General features: G+C 33.5%; 1 long non-coding RNA gene across 1 annotated transcript; it reads left to right on the forward strand.

The window, feature by feature from the left end:
• The first annotated feature begins 4,149 nt into the window (after positions 1 to 4,149).
• LOC130050459 (uncharacterized) lies at positions 4,150 to 7,233 on the forward strand. The gene is made up of 4 exons (XR_008798901.1): positions 4,150 to 4,221; positions 5,616 to 5,784; positions 6,074 to 6,254; positions 6,545 to 7,233. It is a non-coding gene; the product is annotated as an uncharacterized LOC130050459 (long non-coding RNA).
• The last annotated feature ends 1,577 nt before the right edge of the window (positions 7,234 to 8,810 follow it).

Consider the following 8,810-nt stretch of genomic DNA (forward strand, 5'->3'; position numbering starts at 1 on the left):
ATGGAAGTATGCCAGGTTTTTACTGCTAATCTATGAAGTTTTCGAAAAACACATTTTGCTTTTTTATATTTAACAAAAGAATCGGATTCCTTGGACCTCGGAGAACCCTCCGATTTCCAGAGGCGTCGAGCACATCGCATATCATAGTGAGCATGATCTAGATTGTTAGATTTCCAGTAGGGCTTTAAAAAAGGTCTAAATTTTCCGTATGGAATGTGAAAATCAGATGCAGATAAAAGAGTGGCCGTTATATTTATCAGATGTTGGTCAATGTCATAATACAGTTCACCATCTGCTTGAAAAGTGCTGAGAAGACGATCACATGTGTTTTTGTACGCTTGTAGATTATTTGAATCTGCAATTGACCATTTTGGAATGTTACGAGATAGATCTGGAGGAAGGCAGCTGAATATATTTTTGATGTTGAATTCAGAGAAGAGGGGGAAATGATCAAATATTTCGTATTTGAAACCTTTATATATCTATTTATATTTGACTTCAGACGCCAACCATTCAGGAACAAAAATGTAATCCAGTACTGTTTTAATCTTTTTGTCTTTAGTTTGGAATGAGACAATATTGCACTCAGTCTGAAAAACACTATACAAGTTTCTTTCTGCCATATTATTAGTCAAAAGTTTTGACTTTGGACTTGTAGGTTTATTTGTGATATCTGTATTGAAGTCTTCACAGAGTATCACAGGACCAGATTCACTGAGTTCATCACAGAGATCAAATACGTCACACAAAACACTTTTGTATTCATTAATGGGTAAATTTGTCGAGGGCAATAGGGATCCGATGATAAATAGTTTGTCAGACCCAAACACAATCTCTATTGTCAGTATTCGATTGTTTGTTGTCTTGATTTCTCGAACAGAGTATTCTCTAGATTTTCTGACAATAAAGGCTACACCACCTCTTGTTATGTTATTTGTAGTGGTTCCGGGGTTTGCAATGCAATGTCGATATTACTGGGCTTTATATGAAGTGTCTTGATATGGAATCAATTTTCAGATATCACGTCGACGAAGTCAGCTACTTACACCTTTTGATTCCAGACATCCTGAAATTTAAAGAGTTTTGTATATAGCTTAAGGAACTCTGTGTTTCTGTTAGATATCTGACTAGTAAACTACTATCCATGTGAAGAGGTATGATAATAGGTATCAAGATACATAATATCACTCCTCTTCACGTGGAGGTTTGTAAGTTAGTCAGATATCTAATACAAACGCAGAGTTCCTCAAGATATTTACAGAAAACTTCAAATTTCAGGTTACTTAGAATCAAAATATATAAGTAGCTGACATCCTTAAGGGTGATATCTGAAAATTAATTGTATATCAAGATACCTAATATCACTCCTCTTCATGTGGATAGTTGTAAGTTAGTCAGATATCTAATACAAAAGCAGAGTTACTTAAGATATTTATGAAAAAGTTGAAATTTCAGGTGTCGAGGAATCAAAAGGTATAAGTAGCTGACTTCCTAAAGGGTGATATCTGAAAATTGATGGCATATCAAGATCCCTAATATCACTCCTCTTCATGTGGATAGTTGGAACTTAGTCAGATATCGAATACAAACGCAGAGTTCCTTAAGATATTTACGGAGAACTTGAAATTTTAGGTTACCTGCAATCAAAAGGTATAAGTAGCCGACTTCCTTAAGCGTGGTATCTCAAAATTGATGGCATATTAAGATACCTAATATAACTCCTTGTCATATGTGCACTAGTAAATTAATACGATATCGAATACAAACACATACTTCCTTAGAATATTTGCTGAAAGCTGTAAATTTTAAGCTTCTTGGAATGAAAAGGTATAAGTAGCTGACTTCCTAAAGCGTGATATCTGAAAAATTGGTGGCAAATTAAGATACTTAATCTCACTCCTTGTCGTATGTAAGATGGTAAATTATTGAGATTTATAATACAAAGACAGAGATCCTTAAGATATTTGCGAAAAGCCTGAAATTTTAGGTTACTTGGAATCAAAAGGTATAAGTAGCTGACTTCCTTAAACGTGATATCTGAAAATTGATGGCATATCAAGATACCTAATATCACATCTTGTCATGTGTGCATTGGTAAATTAATCAGATATCTAAAACAAACACGGAGCTCCTTAAAATATTTTCTAAAAACTTTAAATTTCAGTTTACCTGCAATCAAAAGGTATAAGTAGCTGACTTCCTTAAGCGCGGTATCTAAAATTTGATGGCATATCAAGATACCTAATATCACTCCACTTCACATGGATAGTTGTAAATCAGTCAGATATTTAATACAAACAAGGATATCTTTAAGATATTTATGAAAACTTGAAATTTCAGGTTGTCAGGAATCAAAAGCTTTAAGTAACTGACTTCCTTACTCGTGATATCTGAAAATTGATGGCATATTAGATACTTGATATCACTCCTTGTCATATGTGAGATGGTAAATGAATGATATATTTATTACAAATGCAGAGTTCCTTAAGATATGTACGGAAAACTTGAAATTTTAGATTACTAGGAATGAAAAGGTATAAGTAGCTGACTTTGTTAAGGGTGATATCTGAAAATTGATGGCATATCAAGATGCCTAATAGCACATCTTGTCATATGTGGATTGGGAAATTAATCAGATATCTAAAACAAACACGGAGTTCCTTAGAATTTTTTATAAAACTTGAAATTTCAGTTTACCTGCAATCAAAAGGTATAAGTAGCTAACTTCCTTAAACACAATATCTGAAAATTGATGGTATATCAAGACACCTAATATCAGTCTTCTTCACGTGGATAATTGTAAATTAGTCAGATATCTAATACAAACAAGGAGTTCCTTGAGATATTTATGAAAAACTTGAAATTTCAGGTTACCTGCAATCAAAAGGTATAAGTAGCTGACTTCCTTAAGGGTGATATCTGAAAATTGATGGCATATCAAGATACCCAGTACCACTCCACTTCACATGGATAGTTGTAAACTAGTCAGATATCTAATACAAACACAGAGCTATTTAAGATATGACCGATAGCGCGTAAAAACAGGGCTACGCAAAAGGAGTGTCTATAAATCTTTGAAACTACGGACGTAATATATATGTTTTATACATCATATTTTTGGAATTTTTTTTTTATATTTCTTAACTATGCAAAAATCAATTGAATAAATAAAGCCATTAAATTAAAAAAAAGCATTTAAAATGAAAGATGACTTCGTCTAAATATGACGCAACGCTTTGTCGCAAGGCCATTTCCCCTTCGCTATGATTTTTTTTTATTTTCCCTATGAATGCAATATTTTTTATATTTTTGAAAAGCATATATTCCCTGCTTTCAGTACATATAAAAATTGTTTTTAATGCCTGGCAAAGTTATAAGAAAATAGCAATTTTTTGCACATATACGTTGTTTTACGATTTTATTTCTCAATGTTTAAACAGATCGGCGTTTTATCTATATTTATATATGGAAATAGGGAAAAGTAAATACATCCTGTAAAAGTAGAGGAAATGTTCTTTTTGATGGACCCTTATTCATATTATAATTCTCGGTAGTTTTTATATTACGATAAAATGAAATTGGGACATGCTGCGCGGTTTTCTTAAAAATTAGCGACAAATCGACGTCGCTAACAGCAATCGACGCGCGTCGCACAATAAAGTGGTGAAAACTATTTGTATTGTCCTCTTTTAGTAAATTCAGTACCTGTTGATACACTAAAACAACATACATACATGTATGAAATAATCAACCAGGTATCTCTGCTATTTTTAAAAAGCATAAAACCAATATTGGTTTATAACAGTTACACAACCTACATGTAACTTCATAAAACACCTATTGAGAATGTTACATCGGCAGATTGAATTTAAAAACAGATAAATAAAGTACTTCAAATTCAGATATAAACGTTATATTTGTTCGGAATAGTAATAATTTTTTTCTCTTCGAAAAAAAGAAAAGAAAAAAGAAGTTCGCCTATATATAGCCTGTATACTTTTATTTTTCCGTGATCCGGATCGCGGGGTTTTCTGAAAGTGTGCACGGAGAACACACGTGTTTCCGTTTCAACGAAAACAACACAGCTTCACTGTGACTGTCACAGCGAACGCTTACAAGTATTTTACATCTTTAAAACGACCTAATGTCAGAAGAAGATGCCCTGGATCTCCTGTTGCAGGATGACCCAAACGATCATGCATTCAGTATAAATACGTACATGTAAGTTGATGTAGCCACATAGGCCGACTAAAAAGAAAAAAAATGCGGTTTTGTCATGCTATGAAAAATTCACGATTAATTAAACGCGATTTGATGCCATGATTTGTCGTTTCATGAAAGAAAATATTTATATTTTATGATACCTAAACCAAGTGAATAACACCCTGTCTGGGTCCGGCAGTTTGATTAACACCCCCCCCCCCTTTTCCCAAAATTATCTCCTTACCTGACGCGCGAGTGTAAGAAGGGGGTGTATTTAGTGTATAATGGGATGGGGTGGTTTTAATCAGACTGGGTATTCACGACCGCTGGTGAGAAGGCTATTTTCCAAGTTTTTTCCATGTTTATAAAAGAAATTATCTTTCTATGAAAAGAAAACACAATCTGTTAGGAAAACACACTTTGCATTATTGTAATGATAGAATTTATTATCATAATTTGAATTATTTTCTTTATTCTGTAACAGAAATAAAAACAAAATGTGTGTTTGGGCCAAAATGGGGGTGGGTTAACATCAATCAAAGTCTGATTATGACAGGCTAATGAAAATCATATTGATTTCTCTTTTATCCAAATGCATGTATTTTATATACACTTAGTAGCTTATGACCATAAATTACATGTGATCCATACATGTTGGTACTTGTATGCTATGAGCTGATGGACACGTGTCCCCTTCTTGCCGGACTCCTCCGTGGCCTAATGGTTAGAGCATTGCGCTCAAAATCACACGGCCTCTCACCTCTGTCGGCGCGGGTTCGAATCCCGTTCGCGCCGGTAAGTGAGAAGGTTTTCCCAGTTTACTTTCAAAAGATCGGTGGTCTCTCCCCAGGTATCTGGGTTCTCTCTTCCACCAATAAAAAAAAACTGGGTGCCACCAGATAACTGAAAAATTGTTGAGTTTGGCAGAAAACATCAATCAATCAATCCCGTTCTTGCCTAGATTTTCTCTAATTTCGACTAAATCCACAGCCCATCAGAGTACCATACAAGGGGATTTAGACACTGGGTACCATTAAGAAGCAATTCAATTCAACTTTTATATCTGGGGTCATTCACTTTCCCTCAGAGTTTCAGTATTTTCGCTGGACCCTGTAGGTTTTAACCTGAATTTCTTCAGTATTTGCCCTCGTGTATAATATATGCTCGGCATAATGCAATACCTACATGATACATATTTTTTTTTCATTACCCACTCTGCTACTCTCGCAATGTATAATAAAATATTCGATTCATTTCTAACACATGTATGTAATTCCTTACCTTATCTTTAAATAAATCTGAGTAAATAAATTTAAGTGCGAAACTGTTCCATGCTACCGTGAAACTTAGATTTTGCTTTTTAAACATAAACCAACAATTCTTAATTGTAATTTCTTTTCTTTTTTAAAAAGGGTATTGGCATCCCAATATTTAGTGGGAAGTTCCCAGGTATCATCCGCTAGCGACAGTCTACTGGCAAATCCAGACATGCATTGGAAGGATGCTGATGTGGAGGACACAGGAACACCTGATCCCAGAACTGTGGCATTTCATTCGGGGTGACAACCTGGCTTTCAGTTGGTATGACTCTTTGAGGTTGAATATAGGGTTAAATCAGTATAAATTTGATTAACATTCAAATAAATCCTGATAATACATTCACAATTGGAATCATGACATTATGGTACACTGATATGTGTGTATCATTTTACTGGTTTATTTGTTTGTTTGTTTGTTTTTTGCTGCATAACTAGGGATCGTATACATACAAAGTGAGACAAAACAATTACTAATTAGTTTCTAATTATAAGATATGACACGTTTTAAGGTATGGTGGCCAATACTGATTTTATTTGCAATTTTCTTTCAGATATGGGACCCTATTATTCGGAGAACTTCAGATTTTATGAAGCTGTCTTTGACAGAAGATTTGGTTTTCTCCATCTGTGTTGCCACCAACCATTATGCTGAGATGGTCATATCTAGGGGGAAGGGTTGCCATATACTTCCCAAGGAAGTTTGCAGCCTCTCACTGAAGAGGAACTGTACAGGTATTACTAGTTTTAAAAACGGATATTGTGGCGGTGATTTCCAGTTTAAAAAGAATAATAAAATGCATAGTAAAAAGATTACCTTTACCAAAATTAATCTGGCTGTGAATGTAACTCATTTATTAAATGTGTACTACAATTACCTCTGATAAAATTTCATAAGTAATTAAATGCATACTTTTCAGAGGGCCTTGATTATCGAAAACATTTACAGAGCCAATTGAGTATTCAAAAGCTTTGACAATACATTAGTATTTAGGACTAAGTATTAAGAAATACTTTTTTTCCAGATTTTTGTGCATTATCTTATACACGCCTGCTGTGAAGTTCCAGTCGATAGACAGATATTGGTCAACGCATGCCACTGTCGGAACAACTCATTATCAAGAATTATGTCTAGAAATAGGTTTCAAGAGGTTGAATACAAGAACATTTTTGTTAAATATGATGCAAGTACATTTAAATCTAGTGATTGAAAGCAAGTACCTGAACATTCGTATATGTTGAACTTGGAGAGGAAAAATGGTTAGTACTTTTTGATAACATTTGATAAGGTGTTGTTGCTTAGCAACCAAATATAATTGAATAAAAAAAAAATAAATTGTTTTAGATTAACAATAATTGAAAGATCTTTGTTTTAATGTTGCAATACTTATTCTATTTAATGGAACATAATGGCAAAACGTCATATTATTAGAAAATGATGGACAAGTATATAAAGTACGAAGTTTCCATTTGATGACCTTTGACCTTAATTCTCTTCATCATATTTTTGTTAAAAATCTTTTAAAATGATTAAGATCTATTTAAAGATTATATTTTTAAAATAATGTGACATTTACTAATCATCATGGATTGTAATTACGTTTAAATTGTGTTGAATGGATGCAGAAAGGCAAATTATGGTCAAAATTGTACTATGAGTGTTGTTACTTAGCAACCAAAAATATTTGTTTGTCAATAAAATTGATTAGTTTGATTTTGTTCTTTTTGTAGTATATTAAAAGGTACATTAGCTCATACATTTAGAATTTCCTATTTTTGACTCTGATCTAGTGAGAGGGGTCGTAATATATATATTTCAGAGAAAAAAGATTGCAAAAATGTGCACTTATATGACCTTTGACCCCGTAGATCTATTTGAGGTCATGGGATACATTGACAAATTTTATAAGAAATTGTTCCCTGTCCAATTCCTAACAAAATTACATGTCATATGCCTACCCCAAATCGTGATCCATGCAGATTTAAATCGATTTAAAAATATTGTCATTTAGTCTTTAAAAACCTCTAAAATGTGCCGGTAGAGAAAGGGTTAAGGGTGATATCTGAAAATTGATGGCATATCAAGATACCCAGTACCACTCCACTTCACATGGATAGTTGTAAACTAGTCAGATATCTAATACAAACACAGAGCTATTTAAGATATTTATGAAAAACTGAAGTTTCAGGTTACCTGGAATCTAAAGGTATAAGTAGCTGACTTCCTTAAGCGTAATATCTGGAAATTTATGGCATGTCAAGATACCTAATATCACTCTTCTTCACTTTGATAATTGTAAATTAGTCAGATATCTAATACAAAATCAGAGTGCCTTAAGGTATTTGCGTAAAACTTGAAATTTCAGTTTACCTGCCATCAAAAGGTATATGTAGCTGACTATTGATGACATCACGATACCCAATATCACTACTCGCCATACGTATCGTTGTAAATAAGTTAAATATATGTTATGAATACGAAGTTCCTTAAGGTATTCACACGGATCTTGAAATTTTATTGTACCGATAATCAAAATGTATAAGTAACTGATTTCCTAAAGAGCGATATCTGAAAATTCGTGGCGTACCAAAACACCATCTATCACTTCTTGCCATATGTATAGTCGTAAATTCGTCAGATATCTAAGACAAACATAAAGTCAAACATTAAGTTTCTTACGGTATTCACACTTATGTTGAAATTTCAGGGTAACTCGAATCAAATTGTAAAAGTAGCAGATATCTCAAAATGGATGGTATATCAAATGATTGAATGTCTGAATTCAATCCGTATCACTTTTAAAGTAAACACTCAGTTGAAAAAGTTTATTCGTATTTTGCATTGCAACGTTATGTAATTGGAGATAATTGAGCATGAAATTTCATACGACTCCTCGTCCTCTTTAGAAATAAATCTGATAGATAATAATTTTCAAATTCGTTAACCTTTATCTGGTAGCGAGCTATCAGTAATTATAACTTTTATATTTTGTAGTAGCTGGCTACGAGTAGCTAACTTTTCTTACTTTTAGTAGGTGGCTACTAGTAACTGGCTACTAGTAGCTAACTTTTCCTGGTTCAAGTAGCTGGCTACTAGTAGCCAACTTTTCTCTTTTTAAGTAGCCAGTTACTAGTAGCTGGTTACTAGTAGCCAACTTTACCGATCTAAGTGGAAGCGTATATGTCCGTCGCTCCGTCTGTATTTTTGTCACATATCCGCCTGTATACCTATTTTCCTGTTTATTTCATAGTTTGTGTCTATTACTCCCTTACATCTTAAAACATTCTGAA

This window comes from Ostrea edulis, chromosome 9 (genome assembly GCF_947568905.1).
Source record: "Ostrea edulis chromosome 9, xbOstEdul1.1, whole genome shotgun sequence".
NCBI lineage: Eukaryota > Metazoa > Mollusca > Bivalvia > Ostreida > Ostreidae > Ostrea > Ostrea edulis.